This window comes from Leptonotus elevatus, chromosome 15, assembly GCF_054856555.1.
Source record: "Leptonotus elevatus isolate MCC_2025b chromosome 15, RoL_Lele_1.0, whole genome shotgun sequence".
Taxonomy (NCBI): Eukaryota; Metazoa; Chordata; class Actinopteri; order Syngnathiformes; family Syngnathidae; genus Leptonotus; species Leptonotus elevatus.
Window position 1 is genome coordinate 4,895,712 of NC_141253.1, and position 16,156 is coordinate 4,911,867.

General features: G+C 43.7%; 9 non-coding genes across 9 annotated transcripts; 3 read left to right on the forward strand and 6 right to left on the reverse strand.

Moving 5' to 3' along the window:
• Positions 1-9,974: 9,974 nt before the first annotated feature.
• trnas-cga (transfer RNA serine (anticodon CGA)) lies at positions 9,975-10,056 on the reverse strand. The gene has a single exon. It is a non-coding gene; the product is annotated as a tRNA-Ser (tRNA).
• A 1,680-nt stretch (positions 10,057-11,736) lies between these two features.
• trnas-cga (transfer RNA serine (anticodon CGA)) lies at positions 11,737-11,818 on the reverse strand. Its single transcript has one exon. It is a non-coding gene; the product is annotated as a tRNA-Ser (tRNA).
• Positions 11,819-12,189: 371 nt separating this feature from the next.
• trnas-cga (transfer RNA serine (anticodon CGA)) lies at positions 12,190-12,271 on the forward strand. The gene has a single exon. It is a non-coding gene; the product is annotated as a tRNA-Ser (tRNA).
• Positions 12,272-12,656: 385 nt separating this feature from the next.
• trnas-cga (transfer RNA serine (anticodon CGA)) lies at positions 12,657-12,738 on the forward strand. The gene has a single exon. It is a non-coding gene; the product is annotated as a tRNA-Ser (tRNA).
• A 689-nt stretch (positions 12,739-13,427) lies between these two features.
• Positions 13,428-13,509, forward strand: trnas-cga (transfer RNA serine (anticodon CGA)). Its single transcript has one exon. It is a non-coding gene; the product is annotated as a tRNA-Ser (tRNA).
• A 613-nt stretch (positions 13,510-14,122) lies between these two features.
• trnas-cga (transfer RNA serine (anticodon CGA)) lies at positions 14,123-14,204 on the reverse strand. The gene has a single exon. It is a non-coding gene; the product is annotated as a tRNA-Ser (tRNA).
• Positions 14,205-14,598: 394 nt separating this feature from the next.
• On the reverse strand, positions 14,599-14,680 carry trnas-cga (transfer RNA serine (anticodon CGA)). Its single transcript has one exon. It is a non-coding gene; the product is annotated as a tRNA-Ser (tRNA).
• Positions 14,681-15,034: 354 nt separating this feature from the next.
• Positions 15,035-15,116, reverse strand: trnas-cga (transfer RNA serine (anticodon CGA)). The gene has a single exon. It is a non-coding gene; the product is annotated as a tRNA-Ser (tRNA).
• Positions 15,117-15,412: 296 nt separating this feature from the next.
• Positions 15,413-15,494, reverse strand: trnas-cga (transfer RNA serine (anticodon CGA)). The gene has a single exon. It is a non-coding gene; the product is annotated as a tRNA-Ser (tRNA).
• Between the last annotated feature and the right edge of the window lie 662 nt (positions 15,495-16,156).

Consider the following 16,156-nt stretch of genomic DNA (forward strand, 5'->3'; position numbering starts at 1 on the left):
ATCTAAGGCATTTTTACTGGGTGTTGTCTCAGTCCCGGACAAGACGGGCTTTGAATTGTCATGAAGACCGGTCGAGACCAGAAGTACGGTGATCAGTGAGAAATGCAAAAAGTTTCTGCCTTCCCGGAGTGCCACTCCCCCTTTTTCATTGTACTATTTCAGAGACAACTTAGGAGTTTTTTATTTCAAACACAATGAAAAAAAGAGATACTGGTCATTTTGTAAATTTTTTTACACAGTCTTGGTCTTATCTCAACCTCCAAAAGTCTTGGTCTTGTCGTGTTCTTGGTACTCTCAAGTCTTGATAATGTCTTGGTCTCGACTGGTGTGGTCTTGACTACAACACTACAATAGAATACTCTCAAGATCATCGCGAAACATGGGTTGTGGTTTTTATACAGTCTCGGTCTTGTCTTGGTCTGGTTACTCCTAAGTCTTGGTAATGTCTTGGTTGTTGGTGTGGACTTGACTACAACAATACTCTCAAGATCTTCACCAAACATGGACTGTGTTTTTTTTTACACAGTCTTGGTCTTGTCTCAGTCTCAACATCCAAAAGTCTTCGTCCTGTTTCGGTCTTAATACCCTGAAGTCTTGATATGGTCTTGCTCTCGGTTGGTGTGGTCTTGACTACAACAATGGTGAGTATACGCTCAAGTTCTTCACTAAACAAGGACTGTGCGCTGACTACAATCGTTTTTTCTTATCCCTGGATGATGGTCTTGACCGACTTTGGCTTTGTCTGATTTAATCAAACCGGAACAAACCACAAAAATACTCAACAGAGCTCTGCCAGTTTTAGATGTCTCCTTCCTCCATGTCACCTGATTACAATACTGATCCTTTATATCAGAAAGACTTGGGCTAACAAATAGCATCGGTGTGTCTTTCAGCAATGGATATGTGGAAGAAAAAAATCAATGGAGGATAGACACATGGCGATAGACCAAAAAAAAAAACTCACACGAATATATTATTTATCCTCTGCCAAGAATGACTACTTAATGACAGACTTAATGACTGATCAGACTAAGGGTAGGGAACTCGGGTCCTAGAGCGCCCACTGCCTTACCTGTTTTAGACGTCTCTCTCCTTCGTCACACCCGATTACGATCCTGATCATTTGAATCAAGTGTGTTGAAGGACCGAGACATCTAAAACAAGCAGGACAGCGGCTCTCAAAGACCGCAGTTCCCTACCCCTGGTCCAAGCGATCATTGAGTCTTGTCTTGATCGCAGTCTTTCTAACTTTTTGCACAACCCCCCAAAAAACTCGGAAGACCAGAAAAAACTGTCCGTTTTTTTTTTTTCTGGTTTTCCATCGCCCGCCTTGTTGGTTCCAGGCAGAAGTGTGCTAAGGGGGTGGCCGAAAATGGCCGCCCCCAGGCAGAGGCCTGCGTCTTGAAATGTCAAAGCCCCTCAGCCAACATGGGACCCAGCGAGAGTGAGGGAGCACAAAGAGGGTGAGGGAGGGGGGGGGGGGTTGCGCTGGGGTGTTTTGCTGCCGCTGCACTGAAGTCTCCATGGCCCATTAATCGTTTGTTTGAGTTTCCGCCCCAGCGAGCATGTCATGTCTCCATTAGAGAGGGTTTGTTTCTTCTTCCTGTCCGCCTCTTGGCAGCAGGGGGCTCTCACACATCTCATTTGGCAGCGCACGGTTGTCTGGTGCCAGGCAGACTGTCCTGTGCGTGTGCGTTTTTTGTGCATGCGTGCGTGCAATTGCGCACGCCAAACTTGCCGTTTTCTGGCTACTCATCCTTTTTCGGCGCTCGGGAACGAATCAGACGGGGATGGACCGTCGTCCCGTTGCTTAAGTCTTCTGACTGACTTCTTGTATTACCCCTAATTGGATTACGTTGGTTAGTTGTGTCTGTTTTTGCTTCATTGATGTGCGGGATAATGAGCAAGAGCAATACATTTCAAATTATTGCTGACATCTTTGCTAATTAAGGAAAAATAACAGAATGACAAGCACTGGCGCTACTTTTGTGCCAGCGCCTTCACACGCACGTGCAGGTTTTCGAAGGCTTGGTCGGAAAAAGTATTTTCTTTCTATTAACCCGCGTATCAGTTGGCTCGTCGGGTGAAGCAGATCTAACGCTAACGACTATGCAGTCGTCGAACGACTCCCTCGCTTGCATTTTCGACCAAACGCAAACATTCCATCCAGTCTGCCGACGTACTTACTGGTCTCTCTCCGGTGTAGCGGCTGACCCTCGCAGCCACGGTCTATCTTGATGTTAGTTTGACCCCCGACCCAAGATTATGCCGTAGACATCAACCCGCTGACCTGTCAAATGGGCCCCCTTTATTCCCGTGACCTGCGGATCCTTCGCCTTTAAACTGAAATATGGCTGCCAAGCCTACAGGAGCCAGCCAATTAGGAGAGCCGAATCAGAGTGGCACAATGAGGCGAGACTAATAGCGTCCTCTTTATCCGCCGCCCGCCCGTCTGCCTGCCCGACTGCCGGCCCGCGGCATTAATACGCGAGCTGATGCTTCTGAATCCATGCAGCCATGAAAACGGACTTGCTACTGACTCTCAATACTTTAATTAGGTTTCGTCGTTATAGAGTCTATTGGAATTCTCTTCTCTTTGCTTAAAATGTTGCAGTTGTCCTCATTGGGGATGTGCGGAGCCGATGCCAGCAGATGTTGGGCGAGAGGCGGGGCAGGTTATAACGAAACGGTTAAGGAAAGTTTACAAAGGTTCATGAAATAACGACTAAACTAAAATAGTGTTTCATATCGTCGTATGAAAACTACGGTAATACATATAAAACAGTCAAATGGAAAACAGTAGCTACGTCGCTAAATGCAGCACGCGTTTGTTGTCGAAATCAGGCGAATTAGCTGTTTTGTAACATGCAAATGACCCACAAATGTACTTTTATTTCAAGCTGATTTGTCCACGCAACATTTTCATTTTTGCGCTTAACATGGACTAAAACGGGTTTCTGTTTCAGTGTCAGATTCCATTCCGTTTAGCTTAATGCTAACAGACAATACAAAAAGTCATTTCTGGGCTAACGAATAGCATCGGTGTGTCTTTCAGCAATGGATATGTGGGAAAAAAAATCAATGGAGAAACACATGGCGATAGACCAAAAAAAAAAACCTCACACGAATATATTATTTATCCTCTGCCAAGAATGACTACTATTACTGCAGTTTACTGAGGAGCTACGAGTGTCTCCAGGTATATCTGCACGTCTCTTTTATAGTCTGTATTATACTGCCCCCAGATGGCCAAGGCTTGCACAGCGGAAGGAGCAGCACTATGCCCATGCAAAAAAATGTGGCAAAAACATTTAACACTTTGCATTCTATTAAAAAATAATACTATCAAGTTCTATGAGGTATGAATGAGCATTATTATAGAACAATTCCAACTTGCATCTCAAGACACCATTGTATTGATTTTAAATGTGAGAAGCAGTGTATTTTTTTGTGTCCATTTTGCGACTTTCAAATACTTTATATGTCAACTGCTAGCATTTCAGCCACACTTAAATGACTTTGTGGAAGTGCAAGGTGCACTTTGCATACTTTTTTATTGCCCTCCCCGCAGTCCTTTCAGCTCCGGCTTCTTTCCGTTTGCACTTGACTGACTCGGAGCGAGCGTTTTGCATCCCCCGAGCAGCGTTGGGGACACGGCCGAGGACCATTGTCTCCGTTTTAAAAACACCCGACGGCCATCTCTTGAGGTGTTTCCCCTTCAACGATCCGCAGCGCATTTCGATTGCCATCCTCTCATGCGGCGTCTCAGGGGGGGAGCAAAAAAGCGCCACCAAAGGCCACAAAGTGTCCGCGGCGTGCGGAAAAACGGCAACCCAATCAATAGCTCACTAGAGTGGAACCACTGTAGCCTGTAAGCTGCAATTTCTCACCTTGTCGCTCTTAAAAACAGAAAACATTTCCCTCTTGTTCCGCTGATATCTGTTGCGCCTTTTCACTTGATATAATCGGCCCTGACCTACTTTTCTTTTCTTTTTTATTTATTTAATCGTAGTCCGATCGAACGATAAAGGCCTTGAATATAATTTGCCCTTCTCAGCTTTTAGCGCGCGGCTGTGCGGCCGCATACGAACTCGCCCGTCCCAAATGTATCAGCAATGTCAGATAAGAGCATCGCGTTGATGAGAAGCAGGCTGCGGTATTTTTACCTCGGGATCCACTTCTGTCCATTGAGCGAGATAATAAAGATGGACTCCAGCAAAGATTACCCGCCACCCCTGCCAGCCCGCTTCATTTTTCACCGCACTCTTACTTGAGCCAGAGGTACTTTGTTAAGTACTTGTTAAGTGTGTTTTCCCTCTGTGTACATAAACATCACCCGGGTAATGACGCACATGAATTAAGATGTCAAGGTGTCAGCTTAGTGACAGTCGCTTGTGCCTTATTGTAGTGGTTCTGGGACCTTAAGGTATACACAATAAAAAGGTGAACCCAATATTTGAGCTTTTACGGACGTTAAGCTTTTCCTCTCCATAGACGCACTGTATAGGAAAAAGAGCCTACCGGTGCTTAAATGTCACAAAATTGCAACCAGTCTGTCGTAAAAACTATGAACATCTCCACTTATGCCCATTACAATCTCTAAAATGATTAGAATGATCGGCCCAATATTTTGGATTTTATGGACGTTAAGCAACTTCTGTAGTAGTTCATTTACCTTTTTTTCAGTGTATGTCTAACCTCTTAAGACCAAAACATTTATGTATAGTATGGGTGTCAGGCGATTAATTAATCAGATGACTTCCGTAGTAACTCTTGGTTAATCACAAATTTTGTACCTGTTCTAAATATACAATAAAGTTTTCATACTCTTGTTAACATACAAGTGAAAAAAAACGTTAAACTAATAAAATATGGCTGCATCTTTCAGTCATTGATTCAATGATTTCATAATAAGTGTGATATTGATTTGTGTTGGCCATTTTTCTGCCACTAGATGGCATTATTGCATTTGTAAGACATTTTTCATATTAAGAGCCATCTCATCTTTAACATGAAGTAACTTGGGAAATTATGCACATTTTTAAAATTGTAAAATGCAACCTGACCCCAGTCTCCACAAATGGATGCATTATTAGTACATTTATTACTGCTCAATTTTGACGTGGACGTGTCTGCTGCGTTGCGACTGGAATTCCTCCAGTACAGGCTTTTTCAAGTAAGGGGCGGTCATTAATGGCGCGTTAAAAAAAATTTGTGGTGTTAAAATAAATGTATTTATTTATTCTTTGTTGTTTGTTAAAATATCACACCAATCAACAATTTAGCATCTTCAGTTAACCCAAACTGAATTTTGGCAAGTGAAGTGGGGAATACCCTCGACTTGCCACCAGCCAATCACAGCGCACAACAATTCACACTCACATTCACACCTACGGGAAATATTTAGTCTGTTCTCCACTAGCCCAAGACAAACTGACACACTAGATATGCCTTCCCATAAAACAATTTTACACTGCCAGTGCTGCCCCCTTCTTCATCTCTGGTTCCCTCAGCCGATTCATCTCCTGAATTACCGCCAAACCCGCTCACCCCCACTTTTAAATCCTTGGACTTTTTTGGAGTAATTCCTCGCTGTCGCTCTCTCCGCCGACTGCACTTAGGGGGCTCTCGAATCAAAGCGCGAGCGCTCCTAAATCAGCCACGTGACAGCGACGTGTACAGTACGGGCGGTTCCTGCGCTTTTTTTATTTCGGCACCCCAAAACCTCAGAGCGCGACGGAAAGGTCAAGAGGGAAAGTGAAAGAGTTGAAAGAGCGTTAGCGCTTAACCTTGACCTTGGGTTTTGCATTTCTCTAAACGCGTGTGTGTGCGCGACTGCAGCTGCCCGACGCGCCTCTTCAGGGAGTGTTTACATTTCCCGAGAGGTCTTTATCTCCCCCAGGCTTAGGGTCCTCTCTGTGTGAGTTTATTTCAGCCAGTGAGCGCGCACGCACACACAACGCGTGACCCAACGTAAGCCTCACACTGAGTCGGTAAAGGGAGAGTCCTGTCACACACTCATCCATCTCGGCTACATTCGGGGCCAAAGCCGGGCTGAGTTGTTCTCTCCGTGACAGCCTAAACACAGCAGAAGTGGGTTACCTACGGTCTCGTCTAAATCCACAGAACAAAAGAATGTATAAACAATGCTAGCAAAAAAAAGTACACAGAGCTATGAATTTCATGGGAGAGTCTGTTAGCTATAGCGTTGAACTGTACGGAGACCTTCGGAAGTTGAAAATACCTCGTCCAAACGAAGCGCACCAAAGGGGGCAGATCAGGAGCGGAAGTAGTTTGGGTTACGCATGCTAATTTTTAGCATCACGACTCAAAATGAGGGAGACATAGTCACGTATGTGTAAGTCGGTCTCGAGGCTTAATATTTAAGTTACAGGCGTGTCAAGTGGAGTCAAGTGGCGCATTAGCCACTTTGCACTTAGTGTCTATTTGTTAGTTAGTTAGTTAGTTGCACGAACACATTCATAATCGTAGTTTATTAATATTCCCAAACCAGCCTCTGTATTATCTCTTTTCTAGCCTCTCAAAAAAAAAACACATAACTGACCTGGAGCTTAGTTAATATATACGTTTAGCTATCTGTTAGCAAACCTGTCACGTTAAGCTAGCTTTAGAAAGCTAGCTTAACTTCACGCTAGGTTTTATAGTGATGGATGAAGTTAGATGTCATAGTTGTGTCCTTTCTCTTCACATGTTGTCATTCTTAGCTCGTGGTTCGAGTAGGTCAAGTCGAGTCTCATGAATAATGAGTGAAAGCCGAGTCTTTCATACGTTTTAGCCAAGCAAGTCTCAAATCCTAAAATTGACGACTTTCGAGTCTGAGTATATATCACGTGACCCGAGCCGACCACCTGTTTCTCCACACATGACGGGGAGAAAAAAGGACAAGTGTTGTTTGCTTGAGACTAGCAGTAATAGTAGTAAACGAAGAAATACAAGAAGCTAAGCTAGCTGTTAGCTTATCTGGTAACTACAATAGTGTCTGCTTCAATTGTGCCAACTCATCGTAAATATTGGAACAAATTTAACATTTACGATTAACCAAAAAAAAAATCACTCTTAACACACCCCAGACGGCAAAATCATTTATTTTTTTTCGAGACAATTTCTTAGAGACATACGACAGTCGGGGGTTTTCCAACTGATCGGAAGGGGTGGAAAATGCTCCAATCCAGACGTTGTCGGTGTCCCGTCTCGCATCCACAGACCCGATTATCAAGGCTGGTGTCTGTCCGTTGCCATATCAGCCAGCTCGAGTCGTGGCTGTGTCCTTTCAGACTCATCCATCTTGATATGGGCGCACTGTTAAGATACGGAGCCACGGGGTTTCTTCCACTGTTACTGTCACCTGTCAACTTCCAGCGTTTGCTTTACCTTGGATGACTTTTTGCATCCAACAGCTCAACATGGTGGTGAACGGACAATACTCCGCGGAACTCAGTCAAATTGTCAAGATGTTAAAATAAAATCGACTTCAGCATAGAGCTCATTTCCACAAAACATCCAAACATTTTGTACGATGTAACGGAGGTAAGACAGATATAGCTGCCCCCTAGTGGTCAGGAGCCACAATGAATTAATCCCGACGCACAAACTGCTTATTCTTTTTAAATTCATCTCTAGGTCAAATATTCTGTGATTTACTGTGCTCTTGTGTTTTTGATGCTTCATCTTGTAAAAGCGGACCGAGAGCCCGTCGGTGGGACAGAAAGAGACCACCAGCATTATATCACTTGAGCCTTTCCCGACAGACAGCCTCACACACACACACACACAGACAACGTACACGCACACGCATAAAAGTGTGACCTTTTCCACAAGCGTAGATAAAAAGTCGTTACAAAAACCAAACAAGCTGTCAGCGATAAGATAAAAACAGAACAGCTGATTTACGGACGCATAGCGCTTGGCAACTCACAACTTTTTGTTACGGCACAACTATCATTTTTTTAACTCAATCAAATCAAATGTATTTATGTTTACACAGCAGTGCCTCGGTCCACTTTTTTCTTTGCCGTGCACTTCTTCTGCGCTCCACTATATCTCGGCCAACCGAGCATTTAGATTATCAAGCGTCCGGTAACATGTGTTGGGTTAATTTTGCCAGTTTTTAAACTTAAATTTACCTATTCGTGTTTTTGTTGTTGTTGTTGTTGTTGTTGTTGTCTAACCTATCCACAGCTATTTCCTGGTGAGTATTTTTATGCTATTTCTGTAAAGCCTTAACATGCCACAAGATGGCACCAAAAACAACTGGTAAAACAAAACAAACACACTAAAAAAAAACAGTAATTCGTGTCAGGGAAGTAGAGATGCAACAATTAAATCAATTAACCAACAACTAATCAGTTAACAAATTAATCGACAACTTACATTTTACAGACCAAGCCAGTAACTGAATCATAATTTTTTTGGGGTGTATTTTCTATACTGTCAATTTGAAATAATGTCCTGTTTTAAATAAAGGGATAGATTTTTTGTTGTTGTTGCAATTAATCGAAAAAAAATAATGGGCAGATTAATTGATTAGTTGCAGCCGTACAACAAAGCATTGTTGAAGTCTTTACTGAGACTAACGTCTTTGAATTTTGGGGGGAAGCTAAGTTTAGCCAGCGCTGTTAGTTGTAGAAATGATGAGGTATCATTTTAATTATTATTATTATTAATTTACTTATATACAAATAATTTGGCTCATCTGACATAAAAAAAAAAAAGGCACACGAGTTTGTCCACCCTTGCTTTAAAGTCAGTAACATGAATGGCTGCGGATCCGAAAAAAAAGTCACCGGTGAGATAGATATCGAGTGTTTATTTCCTCTGGGGCCCGGTTGCCTCATTTCCTCGGGCCCCAATAACTACGCGGTTAGCGGCACAAGCCCATCTCCAATGACGTTTTGACTTTAATCGATGGCATCAAGTCACACGTGGACCTCTGTGGAGGCTCCGCGCAAAGGGCAAAGGCGGCGTTATACCGGCGAGGAGGAGGAAGCGGGGGGGGGGTAAGGGGGTGTGGCGGGCGGGCGGGAGAATCCCGCGGCTCTGCCGGCACACAGTCAGACCGCCGAGCCTCTCAGAACATCATGCGGACACCTCGCATTTTAGGCAGATCGATACGTTACCACAAACGTCTCGGAGCGCCTCTTGAGGATCGCTGGTATTGATCCAGTACTTATGTTGCCTTGTTTTTGTCCTGCGAGCGAATATTATTGCGATGATATATGGTCGATATAAAAAGTCAACACACCCCTGTTCAAATGCCAGGTTTTTGCGATACAAAAACTTTTTCCATTATGAATGTGACTCATTTTCAGGCCTGGCGTTTCATGGCTCATGGATCAGTATTTTTTTTTAATAAATACATCTAATTCTATACAGTGTAATTATTTTATTCTTCTCTGTAATCACACAACATTAAATTAAATTAAAGCCTATCTTAATCTGGATCAATCGGTTTAATGTAAAAACTGTGCAAACCTCCTCAACAGCATCGTTCGTAATTGTCTTGCCGTTCTAAGCGCCACGCATGAAAAGTCAACTTAGTCTTTCCCAAATGTGATGGCCCCATACCGCTGCCTCGAGACGTATTGACCTGCCGGGGTTGGCACGCCGTCTCCAAAGGTGCAGTGGGACCACGTGGGATTGTTGCACCTCGACCCTCGGGTTCAATTCCTCAGCAGGCGAGGTATTGATCCGACAGTAGTGACAGAAAACCCCCATCGAGTCGAGTCCCCCCGAGTTGCGGTTAACGTATCCCATTGATACTGCCCAAGTCACATGACTTGACTCAAGTTGCCAATTACGAAAGACTGGACTTGATATTCCGAGCGCTTTAGCTTAGCTTGCTACATTTCTCTGGTATGTGAATGGTTCAGTGTAGTTAGCTTCATTTAAAGTAGAAAACTCCGTTTTCCAAGCATCTTGCTAAATACTATCCAATGCTAATAAGAAATTTCACACGCTGCGAGCAGGGTTCGAACCTGCGCGGGAAGATCCCATTGGATTTCGAATCCAACGCCTTAACCTCTCGGCCATCGCAGCTGTCAAAAATTGGACTAGTTTACGATTAAGATGCCAGTAACGACGCTAGAAATAACTTCGAGAAGTCAAACTAAAACGTTTACGGACAAAAACAAATGACTAAAGAAGTAATCACAAAACATTTTAACCTTCCCTTCGATAAATGTTAAACCCGTTTAATGTTTATGTCGGTAAACACTGTGTTAGCCCAAGCTACAGACACCGAAATTGTGACATGGAACTGTAGCTAATCCAGAAATGACCAGAAGCCACAGATAAGATAACTGTTAGCCTAGCCTAGCCTAGCCTAGCCTAGCTAGCCTTTTTTTCCCTCCTTTTTCAAGCCATACTGCCTCTCACAGGTCAGACTACAACAGAATTTGTTATGTGTGTGCTGCACTGTTTAGGTCATTTCAAGTACACCACACACTATAAAAGCAGTAAAAATTCACATAAAAAAAAAAAAAAGATGTAAGATCAGTGAAAATCAGTCGGTGAACGTGTACCCTACAAATCCCTTTATGACATATTTACCTTTATTGCAGTTTTCTATTCACTTAATTCTCCTTGCTCAACTTCCGCGAAGCGTTCAAGTTCCGCGGGTCTGCATTCCATTCCATGAAAACGTGCTGCATATACCCGACACTGTTTGGGATCTTCCCATGGACAAAGCAGGTCGAGACATTTAAACTGAAAGAAAGCAGCCCGACTCACACGACTGACATGAAGTCTAAATGTGTTCCATATGGAGCAAAGGTCTCGCCCAGGTGGACGTGCGGAAGGGTTGTTTTCTCTCCGCTGTTTGTACCTGTAATTCCCACAGACTCGGCCAGGAACGGTCGGAGCCTGGTCGTGGTGTCTTATCAGCTCTAATGATGCGATAGCTGGAGGCTGTTTCAACTTTGACATTGAAATACTGACGCGACGTTCCAGCGCGCAAATGCTGCCCGACGAAGATGGATGGAATTATTTAGCCATTTATTCAAATGTGATCTGACTTTGTTTTTTTTTTTCTGGAGTAATCGCTGCTATGAAAGACTGAAGCTGAAAACAGGATCCATGACAGTGAAACTGATTTTTTTTTGTGTCAAAAATCAAATTCTGAATGATGTGTGCTCTGATCCACAGCACTCAGATGTCAGTGAATAAGTGATGAAGGCGCATTTTTTGCATTAAATTGGATCAGATTGGTACAGAACAATATTTCACCCGAGCGAAATGGCTTATGCTGTCATAAATGTCCTTTCATGAAGACTTCCCATAAATTACGGAAAACTGATTTGCCCCCGATTCACACTTGGTTTTGCAATATTCTCTTACTGGAAAAAAAGAAAGAAAAAAGTATCAAATCGACAGAACTACCTTTAGACTTAGCCTTGATCCCTGCAGAATTTGCTTTAGCGTTTAAACAGTTGCAGCTAAACCATCAGGGATTACTGCTTTGCCAAAGCAAGAAGTCTATTCATTTCAAAAGGAAATCTGAGCCAAGATTTTTAATACAATTTATGTCAAATGACAGATCATTTGGTAGGTTCTTAGCCCGTGCGATCAAATATTTTCAGGCAGTCAGACAATCCATGACAGTTCAGAGTTTGGAAGTTTGCTAACAATTTTAACAATCGAGCCATGTGAGCCAGCTTTCGGGTACTTGTACTTCCAACTTCTCTGGCCAGGTACAACTGATCACACTTAAATAAACATCGCTGTGAGCAGGGTTCGAACCTGCGCGGGAAGATCCCATTGGATTTCGAGTCCAACGCTTTAACCTCTCAGCCATCACAGCTACCACCTTGCGTCAATGGAACATTGACGGACGCCCGTTTCGAATGACGGAAACATTGACGGACGCTCATTTTGCCCACCTCTGATAATTAACATCTTGGCTCAAATCCCTTTAAAATTTTCATTTTCATAACTGCCTAGATTATAGCAGCAATAGTGGGAACCACAACAGAATATGACAGCTGCGACCCTGCGCCGGACGGACTGTGGAAACATTCCTAACCGAGTCCTAACCAAGTCCTAACAATTCAAACGGGTTCCTGACAAAGTCCTAACGTGGTGGAAGCAGGAAGCCGACTCAACACGCCGCCGACGCTAAGGGTAATTTCAAAATAAAGCGTCAATAAATTATACTGCAGACTCCTATAGTAGGCTGCGATGGCCGAGAGGTTAAGGCGTTGGACTCGAAATCCAATGGGGTTGTCCCGCGCAGGTTCGAACCCTGCTCGCAGCGTCAAAACTCTTCCATGGTTGATCAGGAAGTTCTGAAGGCAAAATGTTGTCAATACTGAGTATTTTGAAATTGTTGCTTCAAAACTCAATTTTAGTGGTGACTGTTGAACTTAAAAACGATATCTATACATATACACTTAGAATGCTGAGCAATCGAGAAATGACGGTGTGACGGTTCGGCTTGAAATATTGATGGACTGACGATGACGGAAGGGTGTCCCGACTGTTGACGATTGGCGAAAGACGGACGCTCAAAATTCAGTGACGCACCCGCCTCTGATAACTAATTAACATCTTGGCTCAAATCCCTTTCGAATTTTAAGATTTCTTCAACTGCCTAGACTGTCTTTATAGCAGCATCGTGGGGACAACAGCAGCAATTGTCAGCTGCGATGGCAGAGAGGTTAAGGCGTTGGACTCGAAATCCAATGGGATCTTCCCGCGCAGGTTCGAACCCTGCTCGCAGCGTCAAAACTCTTACATGAGTAATCATATTGGTCTGAAGGTTGAAGTGCAAAAGATTGTCAAATCGGAGTGTTTTGAAATTGTTGCTTAAAAACAGTCATTACAATTTAGTGGACACTGTTGAACTTAAGGACTATATTTACTGCAACATGCATCTGAAGCACAACAGTTCACAGCTGAGAGCTTAAGGCATTGGACTAGAAATCCCATCAAAACTTCTGGTGCAGGTTCAAGCCCTGCTGGCACCATTTATAAATGGCACATGCAAATTCTACTGACCAAATGTACTTTAGGTCTAAAGTGGGCATGTCGAGTTTGTCTACAATTCTTAAATGTGGAACTTCCACTTGACGTCAGAGGTAATTAACACAGGTGGGCATTCCTTCAATAATGACGGGCGTCCATTGTGTTTGAGGGTTGACGAGAAACTTTAAAAATTGACAAACTCATATTGACTGAAGGTTTTTTTTGTCCATCAATGTCAGATTGACGCTTCGGCTTGAAATATTGATGGACTGACGATGACGGAAGGGTGTCCCGGCCGTTGACGATTGGCGAATGACGGACGCGCAAAATTCAGTGACGCGCCCGCCTCTGATAATTAATATCTTGACTCAAATCCTTTTCAAATTTCAATTTTCAAAACTGCCTAGACTACAACAGCATAGTAGGAACATTCACAGAACATCACAGCTGCGATGGCCGAGAGGTTAAGGCGTTGGACTCGAAATCCAATGGGATATTCCCGCGCAGGTTCGAACCCTGCTCGCAGCGTTGAAACTCTTAGATGAGTAATCATGTCTTACCTGAGCATAGTTTGGCTGTAGTCTACATGACCTGTGAAAGAAATCTGACTATCTTGAAATTGAAAACAGTCACTCAACTTTATTCAAATTAAAGCAACACTAAGGAACTGTTCATTTTGATTGATTCTGGCGGCGCCATATGGACACAAGTGGTATTATTATATCTGAAGGAAGACCAGATTTCCTATGAGGACAAGCGCATTGCGTCGTTTTAGCCCGCACCAGCGAGGGAAATCCGGGCCAATGTTTTTGTAGTTTTTTGTTTCGCAGCGTTACTACCATCCTCCTCAAAGTTGCTGAGTGCCTGTAAAAATGATACAGACCCAAAGGTACCATTCAACTAGTTTTTAAGTCCGTGTTTCATCAGAAGAGTTATGAAAATAATTTATTAAGGTTGAAAAGTTCCTTAGACCTACCTTAAGTACATTTGATCATAAGCTGCATGTGCCCTGCATAATGAAGGGATTGAGTGACTCTTTTCAATGAGCAATTTCAAGAGACCGAGATTTCTTTCACAGTTCATGTAGCCTACGGTCAAACCCTGCTCAGGTACAACATGATTGCTCATGTAAGAGTTTCGACGCTGCGAGCAGGGTTCGAACCTGCGCGGGAAGATCCCATTGGATTTCGAGTCCAACGCCTTAACCTCTCGGCCATCGCAGCTGTCACTTGCTGCAGTTGTTCCCAGTTTTGAAAACCGCAACGGATTGACAGCTACAGTGATGGACAAAAAAAACCCTCTCCGTCAATATGAGTTTGTCCATTTTCAAAGTTTCTCGTCAATCCTCCCAAAAAAATGGACGCCCGTCATTATTGAGGGAATGCCCACCTGTGTTAATTACCTCTGACGTCAAGTGGAAGTTCCACATATACGAATTGTAGACAAACTCGACATGCCCACTTTAGACCTTGTTGTGCTTCAGTTGCATGTGGCAGTAAATATAGTTCTTAAGTTCAACAGTGACTACTAAATTTTAGTGACTGTTTTCACTCAGATTTGGCAAACTTTTGCACTTCAACCTTCAGACCAAACCGATTATCCATTTAAGAGATTTGACGCTGCGAGCAGGGTTCGAACCTGCGCGGGAAGATCCCATTGGATTTCGAGTCCAACGCCTTAACCTCTCGGCCATCGCAGCTGACAATTGCTGCTGTTGTTCCCACGATGCTGCTATAAAGACAGTCTAGGCAGTTGAAGAAATCTTAAAATTCTTAAGGGATTTGAGCCAAGATGTTAATTAGTTATCAGAGGCGGGCGCGTCACTGAATTTTGAGCGTCCGTCTTTCACCAATCGTCAACAGTCGGGACACCCTTCCGCCATCGTCGGTCCATCAATATTTCAAGCCGAAGCGTCACACCGTCATTTCTCGATTGCTCAGCATAATGAGCGTCCGTCAATGTTTCCGTCATTGGAAGTGTAAATGTATAGATATCGTTTTTAAGTTCAACAGTCACCACTAAAACTTCCTCATTACCCACGGAAGAGTTTTGACGCTGCGAGCAGGGTTCGAACCTGCGCGGGACAACCCCATTGGATTTCGAGTCCAACGCCTTAACCTCTCGGCCATCGCAGCTGACAATTGCTGTTTTGACTCCCGCTATACTAATTGTCAACAGTCGGGACACCCTTCCGTCATCGTCAGTGCATCAATATTTCAAGCCGAAGCGTCAATCCGTCATTTGTCGATTGCTCAGCATAATGAGCGTCCATCATTGAAAGTGTATATGTATAGATATGGTTCTTAAGTTCAACAGTCACCACTAAAGTTGAGTGACGGTTTTTATGCAGCAATTTCAAAATACACTGATTTGACAATCTTTTGCCCTACAACCTTCAAAGAAAAGTTGATTATTCATGGTAGAGTGTCAACGCTGCGAGCAGGGTTCGAACCTGCGCGGGACAACCCCATTGGATTTCGAGTCCAACGCCTTAACCACTCGGCCATCGCAGCTTTCTGACAAATCCTTGAATCTGGTATTTTTCACAAAAATATAAAAAAAATGCCATAAAACCCATATGCCGAATAGTTTGGAACACAGTTTAGGGCTTTGGTTCTCACCCTATCATCATTGTATCATCCTTGTCTGATTCTACCAGAGGATCCCTGCTCCCCCCTCCCCCCTCCTTAACGCCCCCCACCCCCCGGTCCCTCAGGATTCTGGCCAGGAGTGGTGCTGAAAGACTGAACGTGGGAGATGGAAAGCTCTTTGCTTCCATTTCAGCGCTCCCGTCCCAGATCTTGTGTCTGCCAGCTGGTGAAGCCAAGAGCGGCTGCCCCCGTACAGATGCAGCTTTCCCATTACGTTGATGCATGTCTTTGTTGATATGGCGGACGTCTTTACACGAACCAGAAAATGCGTTATCTGATGGAGGGACCATTCCAGACCGACCCCATAGCCAGTCGACTGCAAGCTCCGAGCCAGGAATCAAACACGCGGCCTGGAAAAAAAAAAAAACTTGCCAACGACAACGATATTAGCATTTGCCGTCTTGTACACTTTTAAAAAGTTTTTATAACAAATCTTTATATTTACTCAGGAAAGATCGTCTCTTAAAGATAAATCAGAACCCTCCGACGTGGACTGTTCATACGGTTTGTGATGAGCTCGGGGG